Source organism: Camelus dromedarius, chromosome 6, assembly GCF_036321535.1.
Source record: "Camelus dromedarius isolate mCamDro1 chromosome 6, mCamDro1.pat, whole genome shotgun sequence".
In the NCBI taxonomy this organism is placed as follows: domain Eukaryota; kingdom Metazoa; phylum Chordata; class Mammalia; order Artiodactyla; family Camelidae; genus Camelus; species Camelus dromedarius.
Genome location: NC_087441.1, coordinates 40673246 through 40699622, shown reverse-complemented (window position 1 = coordinate 40699622; position 26377 = coordinate 40673246). Strand labels below are relative to the sequence as shown.

The following is a 26377-nucleotide window of genomic DNA, read 5'->3' as shown; positions in this document are numbered from 1 at the left end:
TTTCTATTTTGTAAATAAGTTTATTTGTGTCTCTTAAAAGCTGGTTTTAATATTCACCTTCTTCTGGGGCTTCCTCTCCCATTTGCTTTATTGTATCATCCTTTTTATGTGGTTTATTGATATGGTCCATATTGTTTATGTAAAATAATTGGTTAAATAACTTGCTGTGTACATCTATTTCAGAAAACATACTACTTTATACTTTTGCTTTTATTGTAATAGATGCAAAGTGATGATGTTAGTGGAGGGTTGAGGTAGAGCATACTTCAAGCACGTTCCATGTAAGAGATTGCTGGAGGCAGTTAATAAGTGTCAAGAATTCTAAGCATGAAATATTCAAGATTTTCCAAGAGAAAAATAAATAAATAAAATTTGTGTCTCATTCATCCAAATAATCTCTTTGATCAGAACAATTTGGTTTATATTCTTTTAATTTCCTTGTTCCAATCTGCTCACTGACTTTGTCTATATCTTCACAGTTAACAAATTGGCTGATATTTCTGGCTATCCTCACAATCAATTATGCATTGATCAACTGATTGATCATGTAGCAATTTGATTTGGTTGGAAGACAGCCACAAACACTGGATTGACTCTGTTGCAGTTGTTAAATCAGCTGTACAGACATGGCGTCAGAGAGGAACTTGTGGAATATCTATAAAGTGCCTCACATTCTCAAATGATCATCTAAATGTTAAACCTGTGTTCAAAATAAAGTTTAATTTGAATAATTCTTCATCTCACAGATTGCACATTAAAAATAGAATTCCACATGGAACATAATTTGAGTTTCTCATATAATAAGAAACTGCTAGATTATCAATGAGGCATATTAGTAAATATTGCTGACTTTCAATGCTGAAGAGAATGTTGGTTCTTGCAATTATGTTGTTCTTATTCTCTTTTTGATTACGGTGAAATGATCACGTTCTTAGGTTCTATTCTATATCGTTATTAATATTTCCTCTTTTTCTGACTTGGTGCTATTGAAAATTAAGTGAATTTAATTGTTATGAATTGGGAACTATGCAGCCTTAATATCTGCCAACAGAAACTATTGTCTGTAAGTCTAAAATATTTACTATCTGGACCTTTAGGAAAAAGTTTTTGGATCTCTGCCAGAGTTACTACCCCCTAAAGTGGGAGTTCAAGGCTTTTTTCTACTCACAACACCAGCCACCCCTTCATCCTATCTAGAGATTTGACTCTGCTTCAAATCAGGGACAATAGGAATTCCTTAGAGACAGCACAGTGCCAGGGCTCTAGAGGACAGAGCAAAGGACTTAAAATCTCAGGTATTTGCAGAATGGACTTTGAGTTTGTTGGGGTTTTGGCTTCTCTCCTATGACACTGACATACAGGGATCTGAAGTCTTCTCTCCTCTGAGAAATGTTTCTTTTTCTAACTTCCTCAGAAAGCCCGTTGGTGATCAGGGTGGATTATGCAGTCCAGGAGTACTGGAGTGGATGTGTTAGCTTGCTGCTTTGGGCCTTGAAATTATCTTTCATGGCCTCATCAAAATTATTAATGTGGGAAGATATTACACTTAGGGTGCATGTTTAGGGAAAAGGAATAAAGATAAACACCTGACACATTTTCACAAAGCCCAGGGACTCACAAAGAGTTTTTGTGATTCATCTGGGGTCTGTTCTAGATCCTATGCCAAGTTTTGAGGCCAAATTCCAGTAATAAAGTATGTGTATTTGCTGGTCTTTTCAAATTTTTTTTTTTTTCATCCGTCATGGCTACAGCCATTTTTTTGTCAAGGATTCAAGATTCTCAGCCAACTTTTCCACTCTTTAGTAAACAGATGATACCACTAGTAGTGTTATTGTTGTTGTTGTTGTTATTACAGTCCCTACTCCCAAGTGATTCCCTGGTGATAAAAAGTGAATGCAAACTGCTAAGCATAATGAAATGTGGTAAGTGAGGAAGTGCTTCACCAGAGAAGGTAAAATTTCTCAGTAGTGTGATGGAGCTGGATCTTACCAGCTCCATCATTAAATATGCAGCAATCTTGACAGCTGGTTGTTAAACCTTTTGTACCTTGACACTGGCTATGGTGGGAAATATCAGCCCCTTGGAAACTGGCAAATACTACAAATTAGGGCTTTTTTTGTTGTTGTTCAGAGAACCAATTTACCAAAACAACACTGCTTTTGAGCTGGAAAAAACAGGGAGTAAAGTTATTTCAAGAAAAGGGGACAGACATTAGGATTAATATATAATAGATATAAAATATCAGTAATATTTGATGTTGAAAAGGTTTATTCTCTTTGACACATAACAATTTTATTTATTAAAACATAAAAATAATATATTTTCTAATTCTTTTATATAGTTAATTTGCCATGGATGGATAGGGTTAAGTACAAATTTCTCACTACAATTATGTTTTGGTAATTTTTCTCTTATTATTTTTCAAAGATTTTATTTATATTTCACATGGTGTATATATATATATGTGTGTGTGTGTATATATATATATCCTGCTCTGTTTTCCTTTGGTATTTAGTGTTATTCAGGATTTTAAAAAAGTCTAATGTCAGCCTGACTTTTTTCCAGTGGTAGGCAAATTATTCCCTTCTTCTTTGATGTTTGTAGTATTGATACATTATTCTATAATGCTGGATTTCCACTATTTCTAAAGTGAGTCTTATTTCATTATTTTAGCCTGATATTTAGTGAAGCTTTTAAATCTATAAATTTCGTTTCCCTTTTTACCTTAGGCAGATTTTTCTGTGTGATATTATTCCTTTAGTTATGTCAGGAAGAACTTTCTTGGATTGTATCTTTATTCCCTTTCCTCTGTATCTATAAATTTTCCTGTCACATACATTTCTGTCCTTTATCTTCAGATTGAAAGTTTCTCAAATCTGCCATCCTTATTACCAGTTTGATTTGTTAATATCCATTTTTATCATCTCTAATGGGAATTTCAGTTCTGGTCTTGCTCTGGGGTTTCGTGTATTCTTTCATTATTTTAGCCTGGTTTCTTTATAGCTCTGCCTTTGCCTAACACTCTTAAGTTTTCACTGTTTTACTCTGGAGGACACTTCCTTCTTTCATGTTTTTGAAGATATCAAGCACAGTCTGCTAAACTTTGCCCCTTTCTCCCACTGTTTTTTTCTGTTTGCTCATTCTTACCCAGAAGGAGATTCATCCAGACCTGGTATTTCCCAAAAGATGTTTTCTTGGGTTTCATTAGCCTGGGCTGCTCTTCTCCTAGGTACAGGCACTGCCATGTTTTGGCTCTAGAACCAAAGGTAGATTGATTTGCACAGATCTTAGGATGATTGTCTCTAATTGTGATTAGTCCAGAAAGGATGAATTTAGTAATTCTTTCCTTAAGGGGAAAGGCATTTCAGGCAGTGTTTGCCAACATGTACTTCTGATGGCTTTAAAGGTAGAAGCCCCTGAACGGATATATGGGCAGACTCTAGCTGGCTTTAAAAAAAAATGATTCTTTGGCAGCTGGAAAAAAGTTACATGGTCTTCTGGTCTGTGTAATTTTTGTGGCTAGAATTTAGGGCAGGTAAAGAGGGTAAACCAAAGACTTTTCCTAGCCCTTATTTGGACTTACCCTTGTTGCTTGGTGTGTGCTGCTGTATCATATGTTGTGCAGCAGGATTTCATGACAGCGATGCCACTGACGTTTTGGATTACATGATTCATTGCCGAGGGGGCTGTCCTGTGTGCTGCAGGATGTTTAGCAGCTTCCCTGGTTTCTATCCAGTAGATGCAAGTCGCCACACCCTACCCAAGTTGTGATAACCAAAAGTGTCTCCAGATGTTGCTAAATGTTCCTTGGAGAGCAAGACTGTTCCCCTTCCTTCCCATTGAGAACCACTGCTATAGAGCCTAAGAATATAATTCCAAAGCCCTATTAAATGCTCTGTATTTTATGAGGTTTTCACGAGAACTGAATAATGTTCTTTTATCTGAAATTTTTTGTACTGCTGCCAGTCTTTTTCTCTGTCTTTATAGGCATTTAGTAGAATGTTGAATGTAATTGTATGAGGAATTACTTTTTTTGTTCTTGCATTTCTGTATTCACTGATTAATCTGCCACATATTCATTGAGCACATAATATATGCCCTGGTTTCTGCTGAACTGTGGAACAACAAACTGAGTGAGACACTCTCCCCGCCAATTCTTAACTTCTGGGATTTCTTCTCATATTTATACAAATGATATTTATCTTCTTGAAATGTTTTGTTCTTTTGGCTTCCTTAGTAAACACTTCTTCCAGTTCTCTTCCTATATCTTGATTAATTGTAGGATTTGTCAGTTTCTTTAAAGTGTTAATGTCATTTACAGATTTCCAAAGGAGAGGGTAAAGGTGGTATTCCTTAATCATATTTGATCCTGGAGCCCTATTTTCTCATGATATTATTAATCCAAGTTATAGTCTTTACAAAATACTCATTTACAGATTTCTCTGTTATCTGGAGATGAATGACACAGATGCTTTTCAAATTAACATCTTCAGCTCTGATGTTTTAGAGAGTCCCAGACCCAAATAATCAGTTCTTCCTGGATATCTCCAGATTAGAGTCCCACAAATATCTCACATTATGTACTTCTTCCAACGTATCCATGACCCCTCAAATAGAGAGTAAAATGTCTCATTTTCCTCTGTACCTGTAACACTGTTCTGTCTTAACCTCAACACAGTGTAGATTAGTCATCTGCTACAATTCTGTCTCCCCTGCTAGACTGTGAAAACCCAGATGCGGGGTCTAGGCCTCTCCTTCACTCTTTTTCCAGAATTTGGAACAGAATGAGTGCTCAGAAGACATTTTCTTTAAAATTAAATTTAAAACACAAAAACTCTAAAAAGAAAAGTAATACCATTGATATTTCTTAGGAAATGTTTTTAGTTTATTTCTTTAAATATTTAAATTGAGGTTCAAGGATAGATTTGAAAGTTCTAGGAATCCAAAGTGAGATGCTGGAAAGAAGTAGTAGCAACTGGAAAAAGGGCAGAGAGTAGGGTACTTGGATTTGTGGAGACAAACTGGAACAATTTAACAATACTGGACATTGCTGTAAGTGTCTTTGAAAAAAATGTTCTGTCTTTTGTTTTTATTTTTGTGTTTTTCCAGTCCTAAGGATTTTGCAGGTTGGCGTGGGTCCAGTGTGATGATTAAACATTTGTTTCTTAAAAAGGAAATTGACTCTTTTGTTCCATGTTGCTCAATTCAAGATTAAATCATGAGGAGATTTGGAAGGATGTACTAAAGTTTCATCTGGTTTGTTGAGAGCAATATGCTAGTAGATAATCATTCCTTTATAATAGCTCAAGAAAGTAATAGTTCTTTATTTTTTTTCAATTAAAATTCCATATACTTTTCCGATTAAATCCAAACCAGAGTGAACACCATGACTGGGTTTTGGGGAGCCCCCAAAACCTTCCTGCCACAATTCTTTGCTGAGCCAAGTAATGCCCTTCTCTTTCCTTTTGAGATGGGTATGTTATGAGTCCATTTATCTTTGCATTCAGGTACAGTGAGACAGAGATGAGGAAGAGAGTCTGCCAAGCACTAGGAAACAATATTGAATGAGCACCTTGAGGAAATTGCAAAGCAGTTTCTACTTTTATCAGGATTTCCAATTCCAGGTAACTTGCTTTGGAAATTTTGTAGTACTTTGATATCCCTCATAAAATGTTCCATTTCTGAAACTGCTAGGTCCACAGAAATTTAGGGGCAATGTATAAAAAGAAGACCATAGATTACAAGCTGCTGATTGTAAAAACAAATGAGTTGATTTTCCTTTTTCAGCTATCAATACAGCCTTATTCTTCATCAAGAAAAAGTAAACGTTAGATCTCTGTTCTTCTAAGATTGTGTGAAAAAAAGACAAACTTCAGAGGGTCAAACCTCATAGTACAGCATTGTATTATTTGATTCCTTCTGTGTCTACAATTAGCATTATTCCAAGTTCAGGTACTACAACCAACAAAATAGGGTAACTTTTCTTATATTGATTTAGACACCTGAGGTTACTTTGCACTATAGTTCACAAAATTTGACTAAACTAGGCCTATATTCACAATGTAATGAAGTGCTTTTTAGTAGTTATCTAGCAATGCTAAATATACATGGAAACACAAGTCATTGGTTATATTTATTTAAAGTAGATGGGATAAGGATGATGGTTTATGGAGACAAAGAGGCGCTACTAAGGAAGGAGTGATAACCCGACACATTAACTTCAATATTCACTGTCTGTGCTCTGACAGGGAAGCCAGAAGCACAGGACAGCATTTCGCTTAAGTTACAAGCATGGTATGTTTGGGTATGTCACACAGGTTGTTTAAATTACATTAAGTTAGCATGCTCAACTGTTCTTTTTCCCAAAAGTGAATTTTAGACATTTTTGGCAAAGTTTTAGGAAATTAGAAGAGAAAATTTGTGAGTTAATATACATAAAACTCTGAGAAAAGTATAAGGTGCAGAGTAAGCTCTCTGCATTTGCTATGATTGTACACAGAATACTTAACATCGATTAGTTCATATTAAATTAATATTAAGTATCTTATCAGCAGAGGCTTTGCTGCTACACTAAGAGGCTGTACTACCATAAGCTGTAAGATTCACAAATATGGTAGACATAGTATTTCTCAGAAAGAAGCTTGTACACCCGTGGTAAACAAATGCACACAGGCAAAATTAAGAATATGAAAAAGGGTGGTAAGAACTTGGTGGCATCAGGAGCTCAGAGAATGGAGGACCCTTGTGACACTTGGCAAGATATAGACTGATTGATTATATTAGAGGATTGTTGGAAGAGACAGTAAACATTTTGGGGAGGGGAATTAAAAAAGACATGGAGATAGGACTACATAAAATATTTATAGGCTGTCTGTACTGGAGGCCAGGCTAAGATGAGATTAGATAGGAAAACCAGAATCACAGGTCTGGACTTGGCTCCGTTTAGGCATTGAAATGTGCTGACTAGTGACAAGCCAGGATGATACTTGTGTTCCCAAAAGTTAACATGGCAATTATGTCCAGAGCTACCATGTCCAGTTATATATATTTAGGGGGAGAGAAATGGGAGCCAAATAACATGACAAGAGGTAAGTAAGAAAACTGGTAGCAGTGGAAATGAAAAGGAAGGGTTGAATGCAATGGACATTGCTGAAGCATTATCATGTTTTATTGTATTGATATTATTTTATATACTTTGCATATTGGAGTAAATGCCTTCATTTATAAAGAGGTTATTTCATAATTCTTAAGGATTATGTTCAATTTTTAAGAAAACACTAACTTTGTTTTTTTGGCTAAAATAATTAAATAATGGTAGATGTAAGAGATAGCCATTTAAAAGTGTTTATAATTTAGTGATTGTTTTGAAAGCTGGTGCTAGAACTTGGGTTTTGGATAAGACTGAACATAGTTCATTTATGAGCTTTGCAATTTACTTATGTGAAATTGGACAAGTTTTTTTTTTTTTAACTCTGAACCATACATTTCTCATCTGTAAAATTCTGAATAATTAAACTCTCCTTTTTGATTTATTATGAGGATGAAATAACATATTTTAAAATGGCCAGACATATCTGCAGCATGTAATAATTATGCAGTATATGTTAAGTGTGATTAATGTCTGTAAACTAAGTGTAAAAAAGTAGAGCAGCTCTCATTGTAAAGTCTATCACAGGGCTTAGAACACAATGCATTTTTTATTTTTCCAGCTTCAAGGACCTACGATCTTTTTGTTTTCCTACTATCTCAATGATTTCTCGCTCAAAACCTCATTTATTTATTTCTTCTCTTTTCTTTCACCTCTTTCTGTTGGTCTGATCCAGAAGTCAAATCTTGGATTTCTCTGTCTCACATTTTCCCTTGATGATCTCATCCCGTCCTATGACCTTAAATATTATCTGTGTGCTGATTACTTCCATGGTAATTTTAAAGATGTCTCAAAGTCTTTGATAGTCCTCCCTCCAAAAGATTGAGACTAATTCTACTTCCCTGAGTAGTGAGTGTGGATTGAACACAGTGACTCTCTTCTAACAGGACTAAGTGATGAAATGTCACTTTTGAGATTAGGGTTTTCATCTTGGGTTTGCCCTCTCTTTCAATCTCCCCCTCTCTCTCTCAGTCATCAACTGTTCTGTGTAGGAAGCCCTGCAGAGGTCCATACAGTGAGAAATGAAGCCTCCTGCCAACAGCAACATGACTGAGATTGGAAGCAGATTCTCCAAGCCTCAATCAAGTTTTCAGAGACTACAGTCTCAGTTTTGATTGCAACTTGATTGCACCTTCATGAGAAGCTCTGAGCAAGAACCATTCAGCTAAGCCATGTCTGGACTTCTAACATGCAGAAACTGTGTGAGATAACTTTTTTTTTCCCTTTAAGATGCTAAATTTTGGGCTAATTTGTTAGATAGCAATAGGTAACTAATGTGACCCCTGAATTTACATCTCCAGTCAGACCTCTCTCTTGAACTCCAGACTTGTGCATGCTACTTGCTACGTCTACCTAGATGTCTGATAGACATCTTGATTTCAATACATTTAAAATTAAACTCATATTCCTTGCTCTCATCCCCCCAAGGTTCAACGTAACTTTCCCATGCCAGTCACCAAATTCCTCATGCCAGTTATTAAGTCTTGGAGAAATCCTTGACTTCCTTCTTTTATACTCTTTCCTCAATCTATCAGGATGTTCTTTTGGCTCTACTTAAAAACTATATCATAAATTGACCACTTCTCACCACCTCAGTGCTGCCATTCTAGTACAAGCCAGTCTTATTTCTTCACTGGATCATTGCAAGAAACTTCCTATTATCTTTCAGTTTCAATTCTTGTCTTCCTCCCTCACTGTATATTCTCAAGGTAAAAGGCAGAGTTATCCTAAAAGTATGTCCTTATTCTTTAAAAACTTAGGTCGAATTTCCAGTTTTGATACTGGTGGAGTTGCTTGTATCAGACAAACCTTCCAGCAGATAGCAATTATAAACCCAGAACAAAATATTTTTTAAAAAGCAGTTAAATCCCTCTCAGTGTGTGCCTATTTTGGATTAGTACTGCAGCATAATCCAAAGTAGGCAGACACTAAAAGGGATTTAACATATGAAAGAAGGGTGCCATACTGGGTAACAGTTGCATTTACAAGGACTTTTTTCCTGAGGGCAATACCCAATTAATGTGTGGTGCAGTTGGATAAAATTAAGCAGAAGCCACAGTTTTTTTGACTTGTAATTTTACAAGAGGTAGGAGCTGACAGAGTGACTGGAAATTAAGGGGAGAAAGCCCATAAAAGGAACCACAGATACAGGACCACCAAATCTGCTTCAAAATTCCCCTCAAACCTGTGGATGATTTCCTGAAATTCATTAAGGAGTCCAGAGGAAATCAACAACTGATGGCTGAAACTCATATTGGGAAGACAGGTTTGGAGTTGAGTCCTGCCAAGAAGAAGGGGTTTGGTAAATACCTTAGCCTTTCCATTGAAACCTATGAAATTCCCCATATTAGATGCAAATATTATGTTCCCTGATTTGCTCAAGTGCTAAGAGCAAAATGGAAACAGATGTGTTCAAAGTATAGAACCAAGACTTCAAAAATTCTATGTGATCAGTCAGTAATTAAACTGGTTATTAGAAAAAAAATCATCATTTTTCACAGGAAATAGAACGCAAAGTCTCAATTCATAATAACAAGTGTACAATAAAAATGTATTAGATATGTAAAGATATAGGATAATGTGAGCCATTATCAAGGAGGAAAGCAATCAATATCAATAGACCATTTGTAATTGGTAGAGAATTAACAGGTAAGGACATTTAAGTATCTCTCATAATGATACAATTTAAAAATTGGTTACGATGAGAGTGAACAGATGGGAACTATTGGTAGAGAAATGAAAGCTATAAAATTTTTTTGAAAGTCTAGAAATGAAAAATTTAGCATCTGAAATGAAAGTTCTGTGGATGGATTTAGTAGAAGATTGGAGTAAGCAGATATAGTTTTGGTAGGCAGAATAACAGCCCTCTAAAGATGGTCACACCCTAATCCCTGGAACCTGTAAATATGTAACTGATATTGTGATTTATAATAAACATATATTTGATCTTTGTCCCAGTTTCTGGCTCAGAGTTCCTAAACCCTTGGAATTTCTTAAGTGATAAGCATGCTAAAGGTGAAATGGGTGTCTTTTGTTATTCATAACAAGCCCCTTTCAACCACACTTGAGTTTATATTAATGGGATGAATTTTGAAAAGCCCTTAGGTAACTTAAGCCTGAGGGCTGGTTACAAGGGAAACCAGCTTTGATTAGAGTTGGAACATTCAGTCTTAGCCTCTGACCTCTGGGGAGGGGAAAAGGGCTAGAGATCGAGTTAATCTCCAATGGCCAGTGATTTAATCAACCCTGCCTATATAATGAGGGCTCCATAAAAATCCTAAAGGATTAGGTTCAGAGAGTTTCCAGGTTGGTGAACTCATGAAGGTGCCAGGAGAGTGGTATGCCTAGAGGAGGTATGGAAGCTCCTTTCCCCTTTCCCACATACCTTCCCATAGGCATCTCTTCCGTTTGGCTATTTCTGAGCTATATTTAGCCTAATTAGGAAAATGTGTTCCTGAGTTCTGTGAGCCACTCTGGCAAATTAATCCAGCCTGAGGAGGGGGTCCTGGGAACCTCTGAACTGTAGCCAGTTGGTCAGAAGCATAGGTAACAACAGCCTGGACTTGCAATTGGCATTCGAAATGGGGGGGCAGTCTTGTAGGACTGAGACCTTAATCTATGAGATGTGATGTTATCTCCAGGTAGGTAATGTAAGAATTGAGTTAAATTGTAGGAAAATATATGAGAAGGTGCTGATATCACAAATCATCAGGGAAATGCAAATTAAATCACAATGATGTACTATTATACACCAACCAGAAAAAAATGTTTTCTGGTGTTATTGGCAAGGATGTGGAGCAACTGAAACTCATACATTGCTCATGGCAGGGCAATGTGATACAAGCACCTTGAAAAAATTAGAGTTTCTTATAAAATTAAACATAAGACAATCACTTAGCAATTCTAGTTAATACCTAGGAGTAAAAATGTTTTATTTCATATAGAAATAAAAATGTATCTTCAAAATGACTTGTACAAGAACATTCATAGCAGCCTTATTCCTAATTGCCAAAAAAAAATGTATATAACTCAAATGTCCATCCACAGGATTACAAATAGCAAATTATAGTATTTGTACAGTGGAATACCACTTAGAAGTAAAAACGAATCCTTTATGAGAAAAGTTAAGATTGTTTATTTGAGATTTTTCTTATTTCTTGAGGTATGCCAGTATTGCCATAAACTTCCCTCTTAGAACTGTTTTTGCTGTATCCCATAGATTTTGGAAACTTGCATTTCTATTTTCATTTGTCTCTAGGAACTTTTAAAAATTTCCTCTTTGATTTCTTTGCTGACGCATTGTTTTTTAGTAGCATGTTGTTTAGTCTTCACGCGTCTGTGTTTTTTTCCAGTTTTCTTCCTTTAATTGATTTCTAGTTTCTTACTGTTGTCTGTGGAAATGATGCTTGATATATTCTTCAATTTTATTGAGACTTGTTTTGTTACCTAACATGTGATCTATTCTGGAGAATGTTCCATGTGCCCTTGAATAGAAGGTATACTTTGCTGTTTTTGGATGGAATGCTCTGTAGATATCTATTAAGTCCATTTAGTCAAAAATGTGTCATTTAAGGCCAATGTTTCCTTATTGATTTTCTGTCACCTATGCATTCTTCTGTATCATCTAGTTTGCCGTTTATTCCCTCCTGTGTATTTTTCATTTCAGTTGCTGTATTCTTCAGCTCTGATTGTTTCTTTTTTATATTTTCTAATTCTTTTTGAAGTTCTATGTTCCTATTTTCTTCACCTCAGTTCAGTGAGCATTTGTGTGACTGTTGCTTTGAATTCTTTATCAGGTCAATTACATATTTTTGTTTCCCTTTTCTGGGGTTTTATCTTGTTCCTTTTTGGGGAACATATTCCTCTGTCTTCTCATTTTGGCTTTTGTGTTTAACTCTATGAATTAAGCAAAACAGTGACCTCCCTGGTCTTGATGGTGTGTCCTATTGCAGGAGTATCCCTATGCAGACTGGATGTGCCCAGGGACTTCGGCAGGAGGGCTAGAGCTGAAGCAATCTTAAGTCAAGAGCTTCTCCAGGGGTGTGTCCAGAAGCAACCACGTTGGAGGGGTGGGGTGATGATGCTGGAACCTGGTGCTGGAGCCCAGTGTGGGCCAGGGTTCCTTCTGGGGTGTGCTTGGGGCCATTGTCTTGGCCTGGGAATTAGAGCTAGAGCTGGGTGTGATGGAGATATGTTAGGGCAACCTTGCCAAGCTAGCTAGAATGCCAGGTGCTTTTCAATCTGCTTTCTCTTCACCAGGATTCTGAGCAAGTTTGTGCACGTGCCCTTTAAGAATGGTGTCTCAATTTGCTATAGTCCTTTGACTATGATCATAAGCCCTGCTGATTTTCAAAACAAATTAAGGAGGCTCATTTTTCCAGTGCTGGTTCCCAGGAATGTGATGCCCAAAGTGGGACTTGAACCCCTTGCTGTTAGAGAGGATCCCTACATTTGTGATATCCCCTTCCTCTTTTGGATTCTGTCTAGATCACTTTTCTGTCTCTCTTGCCTGTCTCAGTGTGGCCTTTTCTTCATATCCTTAGCTGTAGAAGAGCTTTTCTGCTGGTCTTCAGGTCAGAGACAGTTGTTCTGTATGCAGTTATAGTTTTGATGTGTTTGTGGGAAGAGGCGACCTCAGGGTTTTCCGACCCTGCCATCTAGGTCACACCTCCGTTTGATTCTACTTCTATGAAGTTCAAGTACAGTTGAAATAATGATGATGAAAGAAATGAGAAAAATACTTTCCTACGGAGGAGGAGGAGATAGGCTGAACGGGTCACAAAGGAGCTTTCTGGGGTGATGGAAATATTCTATATCATATTGGGGCAAGTATTTATTTGAGTTTTTACATTTATGATAACTGAATTGTACACTTCAACCTGCATTTAAATAACTGTGGCTTTTACTTTAATCATCATCAACACTACAACGAAATAAACAAATAAAAAGCTAACTTCTGTTATCTGTTACTAATGCTGTGTTGACTCCCTATTCCACTCAGCCAAAAGTCAAATAAAATACAATGGCCTAGAAAGCCCTCCTTGGTCTGGCCTCATTACCCCTCTGCTGTCCGTTTATTCTCCCCTTCATTTACTTGATTCCAGCCACACTTCCCTCCATGTTGTCTTCTGAATATTATGCCTTAAGGACTTGCCTGAACTGTTTTTTCTGCCCAGTATGCGTCTACTACTAATATCTGCTTCCCTAATTCCCATTTCTTTTAAGTATTTGTTTATATCTTACCTTTTCTTTAAGGACTATCCTGATCATACTATTCAGTGCTTCAACTTCTTCCTCTTCACCCTTGAGCCTCTTATTAGCCTCTACTTTTTATTTAATTCATAGCAAGTACTATCTTCTAATATGTAACTTACTTATTTATTACAAATACTATCATTGTCTATTTGCCTGGCGATAATGTAAACTTCACAAAAGCTGAAATCTTTTTTTTAAAAAATTCATTAAGTATACCTGAGCTTCATAAAAGTATTTGACACATAATCAGTGTTCAATGAATATTTTTGTATTGAGCGAATTTATGAATAGGAGGAAAAACAAAAATAGCATGAAACTTCCACAATCATTTATTCAATAAAAATTTTTTCACTCCTACTATGTGAATATAATTGACAGCAGAGGAAAAGCATTCTGTTTTCAGGTAATATACAGGTATACTGAGAGTCTGAAGCCTGTGGATTTTTTCACACATTTACTCATTCTTCACATGTTAGTTCTCTTCATTATAACATTCTACACAAAATCTCTGGTTAAATTCACTATTCATCTTTTGTAATTTTATACTTCTTGTCAAAACACCAATATTAAACACAATAACTTAAAAGTAAAGCTTGTGTTCTATTCCTAAATATATATTACCCTAAATAGTTTTTTTTTTTCTTGTTTCTGGTTAAAACAGAGGCACTAGACAAGTAAATATTGAGACAATGAATGAACTGAAAGATTTTCCATTATACGAGGTATATAATAAATTATTGCATTTTTTTCTAAGTTTTCCTTGGAATTTTATGTATGAAAATCAGAAGCAACTCAATTCCATATTATCCACATAAATCTAATAACATACTTTCACAAGATTGCTAGGTATGGATTTTAAAAAATTATCTTGACATTCTTCTCTGGTATATTTAATTTAAAAAAATCTTTTCTCCAAAAAGATGTAAGATAAACTTTTCCATTCTAATTAGATGTGCATACGCTTCTGGTACCACTTGGAAAAAGGAAAGGAAGAATCAATAACATAACATCAACTTTATCACTTTGGAAGCATGAGTGCCATATGAATATATACAAAGGTCACTGACACATACCCTTCTAGATGGAAAACTGAAATGAGGAGCATTGAGTATATAGTATCTGTGCTTAATAACAGTTTTAATTTTAAATTCTTCAGTTAAAAAGATGGTCAATATCAAGTGATGTCTTCCAGACAGATTCTTATGAAGCACTCTTGGATCCAGGTCATTCTTTCAGTTCTGCAAATTATTTCACTACCTCTTATGTACCAAATTATGCCCTTGGGTCTTTGGTTCTTTCTTCCTTGCTTTCTTCCCTCATTTCTTTCTCCTTTCAACAAATATTTATTAGGAAATACACTGCAGTACTGGGAGAGTTAGCAATACATGATTCCTACCCAGAAGTTCAGAAACAGTGAGCAAAAGAGAGGTAAAAATACAGTTATACAATAAACTGATACTTGGAAAGTAGGTGTTTATGTGTATGCACATTGCAGTGGGAATGAATAACTCTGAGCCAGTAGGGATTTGCTGAGTGACGTAAAAAGCATCACACAATGACTACTAAACATATGATGCACAGAACAGCACCCTCATCCTAATGACAATGAATTCTCATGTCTAAAATGTTAAGTGTCCAGGCTGAAAAACCCTGTCTTAGCCTCAAGTGACCAAATTTGCTAGAATTCTCTACTTTTTTTTTTTTTCCTTCTAGATATGCCTTCAACTTTTCTACATCACCCTGTATTTTGTTATGCTGATGAGTGTTATTATTATATCTTTAAATATTTTATAGGATCTTCTTTATTATCAGGGGATATTTAGCTAGTTAGATGTAAAAGAATCATGAATATTTGGATAATTTCTATTTGTAAAGCCCTTTTACAATATACTTCACAATATATTTGTGAGGGTGATAAACATTTTACAAGTAAGAAGACTGCAGCTAAGAAAATTACTCTTGTTTACACATCCAGGGACTTGAGACTGGACCTTAAATCTTTTGATTTCAAGTCTTATTTCCCTTCTGCTATTGTTTAAGAAATTCTGGGTATTAACAAATTCAGTACCAAGAAAAAGAGAGTTGGGAGGATAGACATTACTTGGGTACCCTTCTTCAAAAATTATTAATCTGTTCCAAATCAAAACAGATTAAAATGAAATCAAAATTAACTGCAAATCTGTAGCACTGACTGGAAATGTTGCTATAAAGTACACTGTGGGGTGACTGACAAAGTATAAACATGACTATAGATATGAATTATAATGTGATTTTGACACTGGCATGTGATTATGTAAGACAATTTCCCAGTTTTCAGGAACACACATTGAAGTATTTAGGGGTAAAGGGTCATGATGTTTGTGATCTTCTCTAAAACGGTTTAGATAGAGAAGGAAAATGGTGAAGTAAACATGACAAAATGTTAACACGTGAAACTGGACAGAGAGTATAAAAGAGTTCTCGGTACTATTTTTGCAATTTTTCTGTCCAAATCATGAAATTGTTATGCAATAATAAAGTTTTCACAAAAGGAAAAATATTGTCTACCAAGTGCCAAGGAGGCATTGTTGTAGATATCTGCAATACAAAAATGGATAGGATGCAAAGGCAGATGACTTCAAGAAGCTTTAAGCCCTGTGTGAAAACAGGAAATTAAACAGGAATTACAAAATGTTGTCACAAGTGTGATAATCCAGGTAGGTCTACTGTGCCTTCTCCTAAGTGAGGCTGGTTGTCTTCCCTACATTTACCTGCCCTTCCAAAAGTCAGCAGAGGATTCTCTACTTTAGTACGTTGTTTTAGGCTTTAGCTTTGCCCTTTATTCCTGGCTACTGATTTTCCTATGTGGTGAACTTTAAAAATGATCACACTCTCAGCCCATTGCTGCTGGCCTGTGACCTCTATTTGTTGGAGAAGAAGAATCTCAGGATAGACAACAAAAATGTGGGTAGATTAAACTTGTAACTATGGGGTTTCTTCTTCTAGACTTTCAACACCAACTAGACTGTAACTTTTGGTACCTGACAGAGAACTATTCTGTTCACTGGAATAATTCCAGCATCTCATGCTAGTGTTTTCAATGAGGCAGAAAATGGAATGGCTCAATAAAGAAGCATATCAGAATAACTGTAGGAGAGAAAAAATGCAGTCCCTCCACCCTTGTCCCCACTTAGAATCATTGTGCACAAGGAGAGGTATTGCTGATAATGTGTGTGGTGATGTGAAAGGTGACAAAGAAAATATGAGTTGGCACTCACTGATCTAATCTCTAGTTCTCATTTTACAGGTAAGGAAATGTTTACCAAGAAAGGTAAAATGTCTTTACCAAGATTATACAACTGGTAGGTTGAACTCTATGAAATCAACATTTTTGTAGATTAATAGTAATAATATTAATAATAGTAATAGTCATGTGATTAAAAGTAATAGTGGTATGATGGTGAGATGCCTTGTCTTCATACTCCTAGGTCTTTCTAGCAGGCCATGCTTTTGCTTGATATAGAAAACAAAGTACTTTCTGAAAGATTTTCCAATGGAGAAGATTCTCCAATGGAGAGGATCCTCCATATTCTCTGTTTAAATTGAAGCATTTTCTTGACAGCCAGGATCCTCACATACGCTCACACGCATGGTGCAAGACACAATTGCAGGAGGTACTGTGCACGTATTCTACAAGAGGCGGAATCATGACACCCTACATTATGTTCATGCTCTTTTGAACTTGTTTTTTTCCCCTAGATATCTGAGATTGATATTCACTAATTACTGCCACCCCTACTTCCTTATACTAACTTACCCCCCAAATCTTTTCAAATTCCTTCCTTTTTGATATTTCTCTTTTTCTTATGACCCTTACAGCCTGCTCGTTGCTTTCCCATTGGTAGTTCATTTCCCCCGCATAACTCTGTATCCCTCCCCACTTTCTCCTTATGAGGATTGCCTTATCTGCCCTTATTTTCTTTTCTCCTTGAGTAACGTCATCAAAGTGAATCCTGTTCAAGCTAAATTTAAATTTACAGATTAATTTGTTTATATCAGGTAACTCTTATTTGAAGTACAGAAGCAGAAACACAGAACAAATAACCTAAGAATGGGATCTGTTAGGTTTTTTCTTAAATATTTTTGAATATGTAGGTGATTGGATGTGATTTAAATTATATTTAAAGGCTATTTCATTTTATTTTTATATATGCATATATGGCTGGACTAATATGTCCCAAGACAGTTTTCTAGAAGAAGTACGGGGGAGAAGAAAACTAGGGAAACATACAGTAAGGACCAGAAGAAGAGTTAGAGACAGGATCTGGAACATGTATTCAGGAAAGTGCTGAACAACTTAATTATGAGGGAGAAAGATTAGCAAACATGCAGAGACTTGAACTCATCCTAGCAACAGTTTTCAGCCATAGCTCTGATGCCAACATTAGCTTTAGCTGAGAGTTTCTTTCATTCAGCAAACTTCTAATTCTGACATAACATTCTTATATGTAACTTCATTCTAGGTGTCCAAATCTTATTTGAAAAAAAACCCAAAAGCAAGTAATATTGAGTAAAACTTGATCTTTTTTGATTTCTGTATTTCACATTTTAAGTTAAAACACTAGATTTTTTTCAGCAAAAGCAGGATCAATTTGATGTTTTATTGATTTAGAAATATCAAGCTTTCTCAAACTGTACATGCTATGCTTTGATGGTCTGACTGCTGGGTGCTATATTTCAGCACAAAGCCTTAATAACACTCTGGGGGATGGAAGGTCTCTTGTTCTTTTGTTGTTGTTGTTTGTTTGTTTATCATTTTTTCCTAACCAGAAAGTCAATATAAATAGGTATGTGCATTTTATTGCAGGTTACCAACTACAAGCCAAAAATAGTTTTGTAAGGCATAGTTTATTTCTTTTTCTTTTTTTTTTTGGTTCCTTTCTTCAAGATTCAGCATAGATAACAAACATTTGGAAAGAATAAACACTGATCAAAGAAAATAATCATGAAGTTTTTTTTTTTCTTTTAATATACACAAAAGGTTGTAAAAATTCCCTTTGTGAATTGCTATAGAACTTTATGGTGCCTTTTGTTTAAGTTCATGGGTTTATTAGAAGTTACTAACTAGATGTTCAGTTCCAGTGCTTTATTTTTGTAAGAATTTTATCTACATTCCATTCACTTATGAAAAACACATTTTCCTAACTTATCTACTTTGACAGCAGGACTCAAAATGCCTTAGGAAAGGAAAGTGAGTGCTGAGAAAGGCTTTGCCCAAAAGGAGACTTTGTTTGGCATACTGTCCAATAAGACACAGATTAAGATGGCCAGACATTCTGGATTGTCCTTTCCAATTTTAATTCAATTCACTTTAACAAATAGTGTTTTTTAATGGTCTAAAAATTTTAAGACCTTGGATTGGTCTGGGCAGGAAACAAACATATGGGATATTCTTCTTTCCCTAAGTGGTTTGGTTTGATTGGGTTTTAGGAAAGGTAATAAAATTTGTACACATGTAGCTGTTATAGGAAGCAAGAGTAAATGGGTTTCATTACACAGCTATCAGTATGGTGCTATAATGTAACAAGCTCATATAGATGTCATTCTTTTAGGACTAGAGAGGGTTATTAAGCCTTCATGGAGGGAGCTATTTTTGAAATGAACATTGGAAGAAATAAAGTTTTTAAAAGTAGAAAAAGAAAGACATATTGGAAGGAGAGAAAAGTATGAATCAAATGCATTTTGAATTTTGCTAGGATTTGGGGGGCTTGTAAGGGATATTGATAGAGATTGGAGTCATGTTTTAGGCAGTGATGTTTAAGATGAAATTCAGACAAACACTTCAGCAGATCATATAGGATCCCATGGGTATTTTTTACTTGGTGAAATGTAACAAAGACTTAATACAAATCTCTTTTATAATCTGGTCCCAATATATTTACTCTATCACCTTTTTTTTCTACACATTAAGATTATAAGTAGAACCTTGGGAAACTCTAAAATGTAAAGGATAGACACAGAATTATAATTGGAAAAAAATGGCTGAGAAGAAACAACACTATGAGAAAAAAAAAATTCAGCTTAGTTTTGAGACTAGAATAATCCTGATACCAAAACTGGAAAAGGACAATAAAAAAGAAAACTACAGGTCAATGTTCCTTATGAACATGGATTAAAAAATTCTGAGTTGATGACAAAGGCTTGATCTCTGGAATATATAAGCAGCTCATATGACTTAATAAGAAAAAAAAAACAACCCAATCCAAAAAATGGGCAGAAGACCTAAACGAGCAATTCTCCAAGGAAGAAATACAAATGGCCAATAGGCACATGAAAAAAATGCTCAGTATCACTAATTATCAGAGAAATACAAATCAAAACTACAATGAGGTATCACCTCACATCAGTCAGAATGGCCATCATTCAAAAGCCCACAAATGACAAATGCTGGAGAGGCTGTGGACAAAAGGGAACCCTCCTACACTGCTGGTGGGAATGCAGTTTGGTGCAGCCACTGTAGAAAACAGTATGGAGATTCCTCAAAAGACAAGGAATAGACTTACTGTATGACCAGGAATCCTGCTCCTGGGCATATATCCAGAAGGAACCCTACTTCAGAAAGACACCTGCACCCCAATGTACATAGCAGAACTATTTACAATAGTCAAGACATTGAAACAGCCTAAATGTCCATTGACAGATGACTGGATAAAGAAGATGTGGTATATTTATACAATGGAATACTATTCAGCCATAAAACGACAACATAATGCCATTTGCAGCAACATGGATGTCCCTGGAGAATGTCATTCTAAGTGAAGTAAGCCAGAAAGAGAAAGAAAAATACCGTATGAGATCACTCATATGTGGAATCTTAAAAAAAAAAAAAAAAAAGAACATAAATACAAAACAGAAACAGACTCATAGACATAGAATACAAACTTGTGGTTCCCAGGAGGAGGGGGTTGGGAAGGGACAGAGTGGGAGTTCGAAATTTGTAGATACTGACAGGTATATATATATAGAATAGATAAGCCAGATTATACTGTATAGCAAAGGGAACTATATACAAGATCTTGTGGTAGCTCATGGTGAAAAAGTATGCGACAATGAATATACCTATGTTCATGTATAACTGAAAAACTGTGTTCTATAGTGGAAACTGACACAACATTGTAAACTGACCATAACTCAATCAGGAAAAAAAAAAAGGAAAAAAATTCTGAGTTGAATTATATAAAACTAGAAACCAGTTTATATCGTGAAAAAAATAACCATATGAGTTTTATTCTAGGAATGCAAGGATGGTTTAAATTTTGATAATTGAGCAGTGTAATTCATCACATTAATAGAATATGATGCTGTCAATAGGTGTGAAGAAATATTTGATAAAATTCAATACCCATTTATGATAAAAACTGTTAGCAAACAAGAAGTTGAAGGCCAATTTCTTAATCCAGAAAAGGATATCTACAGTTCAGAAGCTGTTGCTATAGCCATTTAGAAAGTACTTTTATGGAATGATGTGGGAGTTAAAGCCTGTCTGAAAAGGAACAAAGAATTGGGGAACTCAGTGTAAACTGTTATTTACAAGGCTTGGCTATGATAGAAAAAGGGGGAAAAGGAACTATTAAGTTCCAGGAGGATATTAGAAAGTTTTTTTTTTTTTTTTGATTTGATTTATCTTGAGTATTTTGAAAATGGGAGAGAATGGACTATTTATCAGTACCTAAATAGACCATGCAGTTTTACTCTCTGTGCTTTGTATATTGTATATATCTTTTCTTGTAACAGCATTCCTTCCTATGGCCCCTTGGGAAATTGCTTCTCTCTTACTCCAAACACTCTATATTTGTATTTTTGCTTATATTCATTTATGCATGATTATACATGGAGAGATGAATCTATGTAGAAAACCAATTCCATAGAAACAGAATAGAATGGTGGTTGCCAGGGGCTGGGGATAGAAAGAAATGGGGGGAGTTGGTGAAAGGGTACAAACTTTCAGTCATATGAGGAGTAAGTTCTGAGGATCAAATGTACACCGTGGTGATTATAGTTAATAATACAGTATTGTACACTTGAAAGTTGCTAAGAGTAGATCACTAAGATCTTAAGTGTTCTCACCACCAAAAAAAAGTTAACTATGTGACATGATGGATGTGTTAATTATCTTCTTTATCTTGATAATTATTCCACATATATATATATATAATCATCATGTTGTACACTTTAAGTATTTATACTTATATTTATCAATTACTCAACAAAGTTGAAAACAATTAAAATAAAAAAGAAGAGAATGAGGCCACCACATAGGAAGAGCTACAAATAGGGAAGGAAACGAAGAGAGAAGAGAAAATAAAACACAGAAAAGAGGGGCAAGATGATCTTTATTTCCCATTCGTCCCTGAAGCTAGGTCCAGCACTTGCCTTCCCAATTACTTGAAAAATAAATTCTCTCTCTTTCTTAAGCCAGATAGAATGTATTTCTGGAACTTTCTATGAAAAAGCCCTAACATATTATCCTTTTATTTTTCAAAAGACTTTTAGAGATTATGATTCCCACACATTATAGCTGGTTAGTAAAGCAAGGTGATAAATATTTTTTCTTTTAAAAATTCAATAATATTCACATGTTCCCAAATCAAATAAAATAAATAGAATTCAAATTTTATTTGCATACTTCAATTTATTTTCTTGTTGCTACAGCTTTAATGCAGACCACAGCTGGGTTGTAAGGCATTTTACTGATTTGGTTATTTTAACTTAAACACCAGTCTAGTATAGATGTTGGTAGAATTAGCCACAGAATATGCACTGGCATGAGCAGTGTGACAGTTTCTGCTCTGACTGCGGTGGTGTTATTGTTATTGATTTGAGGGAGGCATTTAGGTCTCTATCTTACACTATTTTGCAAGCAGCACTGATTAACATGTACAGCTGCTCTTACTATTTTTCCTGTAGTACAATGAAATTAATAGGAAGGAGACCACCGGAGGCATATTAATTAATAGTTAAGAGAAAAATTTTAACCTATTTGCCCTCTTCATTCCTCCAACCCGATAGATAGTATGTTCCCACTAATAAAATTTAGTCGGCTGCAGTGCTGTATGTAATGTGAATTACCTTTCTGTAGGGAGCCAGGAGAACTTAGTGTAACATGCAAAACCTCCAGAGAACACCAGATCTTGTTTTTCTTTTTCCTTGAATTCTCTCTCTGGTGTGCTTTTTGGTGTTTAGAGGGATTTTAGAACACCTGGATTTCTGTGGAAACAGAAAAAAAAAATTCAGATTGACAATGACTTGATCAAATTTCTCTGACTCCTTGTATTAGTAACTCTGTAAAACATAATATGCCTCTTTACTGTTTATGGTCTCCCCGATATCTTAGGGAGAGTTGAAGAAGAAAGATGAATGCCCCTTATTCATCTTGTTCAGATGAAACATTTCTAATCCTAAGAAAAAAAGTGGAATATTACCTTTTGATGAGGCGTACTATTCCAGTGAAAAACAGGACCTTAGTAATCTATCATTACTGAAAGAAGATAATAGATGACATTTCACTTATTCTCAAGACATCATTTTAACAGACACTTTGGAGGGAGGGGTTACTTTACATCCACAGGGGGAAAAAATTAAAAAAAAATTAAGAGTTAGGTATAAACCCTGCAGCTGTTATTCTCTAGTTACTTTATTAAATTACAGATGCGTGAAGCTCTTCCAGACCTATTTAATTTGTGCCCCTGGCTTCTCTTTAAGAGCGAGGACAGACAGTGCACATTTCCATGATGTAGCACGAACAGGAACCTTATTTCATTAGTTTGTTGAGTAGAACTTGTACAGAGTTTTTTGCAAAATATAAAACAGAGTGTCCCACTGAGCTAACCTCATTTTCTAGGATTCTACCATTGCCCTCACCATATGTCCCACTGCATTATTATAAAGACATCCAACTGTTGAGGTTATTTCTGTTTCCAGTAAATAGACACTAGTTGTATTTCTAAAGTTATCTCTATGCAGGTTATCAGTACTAATTATCAGTACTAATGTACAACAATTTTGGTTACCTAAGTTCAATTAGAGGAAATAACATGTAAAAAAGTGAATGATGGGGCAGGGGTTGGAGGGTACTGGAGCAGAATATAAACGTTAGGCAAAGGGCTTTGGAATTCCAATACTGTGTAGAACTCCTTATAGTATTTGGCCTGGGTCTCTGGGTATTATTGCAGATTCAAACTTAAGCCATGTGTGAAGGTTTTTTTTGGGAACTTCCACTGCCAGCACCATTCCCAGGCTTTGCCCCCAATGTGAGAGCTGGGGGCTGTCTTCTCTTCAGCCAAAAGATTATTTCATTTCAGATCCTATGTTTCCATTCAAATAGACCCTCCATTCATCCTCCTGCCAGCCTCTCTCTGATATATGCACATGGGTACTGTAAGCCAGCTTTTTCTTGCAGTAGGCTCCCATGACTTTTCTCATAAATAAAATGCATGAAAGCAACCTAACCAGTTTTTTAGGCATTGTGAACATGCAAAGAAAACATGAAGAAATGCATAAGAATAGTGATTAAGAGCAGGAGTTCTGAGTCAGAATGCGTTGGTTCATTTCCATGTTCTGATAATGACTTGCTGTGTCACTCCAAGAAAATTACTTAGCTTCTTTTAGTCTCTGTAAAATGAGGATAGTGTATGGGCCTCATATGGTTACTCCAAGGCATCAATGAGTTAGTACCTGTAAAGCACTGATAACTAACTGTGCATAATACACGGTGATGTCTCAATAAATGTCTGAAACATTTTTTATAGGTTTTGAGCTAATGAGAGCCCTAATCAGATAATATGGGTTAATGGAAAAAGCAAGGGCTTTGTAGTCAAGCAAACATGGTTTCAAATCTTGGCTCTTCTGCTACCAACCATGTGAACTTGGGCCTCTCTGAGCCTGTCTCCACATCACAGGATTGCTCAGAGGCATACCTAGGCTGCAAGTAACAGAATACCCTACTTGAAATGGCTTAACAAATAAGGAAAGGTATTATCTTGTGTAACCAGTAGTCCAGGGGAATAGCAGTGCAGTGTGTCACTTTCTGACTCTTTCTTTAAACTACTCTTTGGGTTCAGCCCTTTTCTGTCTGTCAATTTTGCTCTCAGTCTGGCTCCTCTCACGGTCCCAAGTTGGTGGCTGGGGCACTTTGGGCAAGTCGCTCCCTTTTCCTGCCACAGGTGATGAAGAGGGATTCTTAGCCAACATGAAATACACATTCTTTCCTTTACCTTCATAAGTCATGTTAGGACACACAGCACCCTTACACCAATAGTAAGAGTCAGAAAACTAGCACAGACTAATGAGAATCCTCCTTTGTAAAGAATGGATGTGGAACACTGAACAAAACTAGTGTTCTATTTGGAAAAAGGGAGGGGGGAATGGATATTGTGTGGGCAACCAAGTATGTTCATCACAATTTGTTTTTAATATCAAATAAGATAATGTAGTAAAATATAAAGCATGGCACTCACCCAGCCTCTGCATCAAAATGCTAATTCCTCTTTTGTCTCTGTTGCAAGTTTCTTATTTATGAACACTCATTAAATTAAACTGAAGATTTATCTGTCACTGATGATGGATCAGTTGAAAATATGGAGGTTGAGGGGAGCTGGAGGGAGAGACTTAAGATGAGTTAGAACAAATTAGAAGGTTATTATAATAGTTCAGATAAGAAGTAATAAACCCCAAACCATGGAGGTGACAAACTGGAAGACAGTGATAAATGGGAAAACATTATGGAGCTTGAATTTATAGGATTAGTGATTGGTGACAGGAAATAGATGGTAAGAGAGGAAGTAACTTCAAGATTTTGAATCTGGTTGCCAGGGAGAATGCCGATATCTTTCATACAGAGTGAAGAGCTGGTTTGGGAGGAGTGGGATAACTTGGTCCATGGAGTGTTTTGAGTTCAATGGTCTGGCAGAATATTCAAGCAGGTAATTCATGAGATTCTTAATTTAGTGTGGAAGCCAGACCCTTTAGGTCATTCAGATAAGAGTGTTGGGTTTGGTGAAATTTCAGGAAGTTGGTGCACCTGTCTCTAGATGGAGAGAGCTAAGGAAAGGAATTAAGAAATAGCTACTTTGTAGGTAGGAAGAGAAAGAATGATTCATCATAAATACTCAGATATAGCCCAATAATGGATGCTGGGGATAAGTTATTCCAAACAAAGGGGTATCCAACAGTGTTCAATGGTGCAGATGTTTCAAAGAGTTTAAAAATAGAGAAAAGACAGGATTCAGTGATTAGAAGATCAATATTACCTTTGAAGAAGCAAATTCAATAATGTCAGTAGTGAAAGTTACAAAATTTGGAGTGATCAAGAAAAGACTACAGAATAGCTACTCTTTCAAAAATTTGGAGGTACAGGGATAGTCATGGGGTGGTAAGCAGAGGATGCTACAGGATTGAGGGGGTGTCTTTATTTAAATTCAGAGAGAACTGAGGAGATTTGTTGGAGAAGAAACAGAATCAGTTTAAGAACAAAAGATTGAAGATGCAAGAAAGAGAGGCAATGATAGAACACTGCTCAATTTTTAAGAACTTACTATGTGGCAACACTGTTACGATTCCATTTTTCAAAAGTAGAACCTGAGCTTGTGGGATGGTAAAAAGCTTATGCAGTATTCCACAACTAAAAGGGGCAGAGTCATGCTATGAGTCCACATGTGATTGCAAACTCCAAACTCCTTGCTATGCTGTGATGTCAGCTCCTGGAGGGAGGTGGTGAGGTCATCAGAAGCACCAATGAAGAGAGGCATTCAGTTTGGCAAAGAGGAGGAGCACTTCTTTTTCAAATTTTGGACAAAGGAAAAAAGAGAGAGTGAAAAGGGGAAAAAATTTGAGATGGAAGAGGAAATTGAAAGGTGCCAGCGGGAGGGACTTGACTTGTTCGTCAGAGCCCTACCTTCAGAACACAAGAGCCAGGAAGATTTCTCAGCCTTAAGGAAA

The 26377-nt window shown here is 35.9% G+C and overlaps 1 long non-coding RNA gene across 2 annotated transcripts in view; it reads left to right on the top strand.

Moving 5' to 3' along the window:
- The window catches only part of LOC135321484 (uncharacterized), a 398183-nt gene that overhangs the window by 103062 nt on the left and 268744 nt on the right, over nt 1-26377 (top strand). For both annotated transcript variants that reach the window (XR_010381261.1, XR_010381260.1), the window contains exon 5: nt 5508-5624. This is a non-coding gene — a long non-coding RNA (uncharacterized LOC135321484). The remainder of the gene's footprint in view (nt 1-5507; nt 5625-26377) is intronic.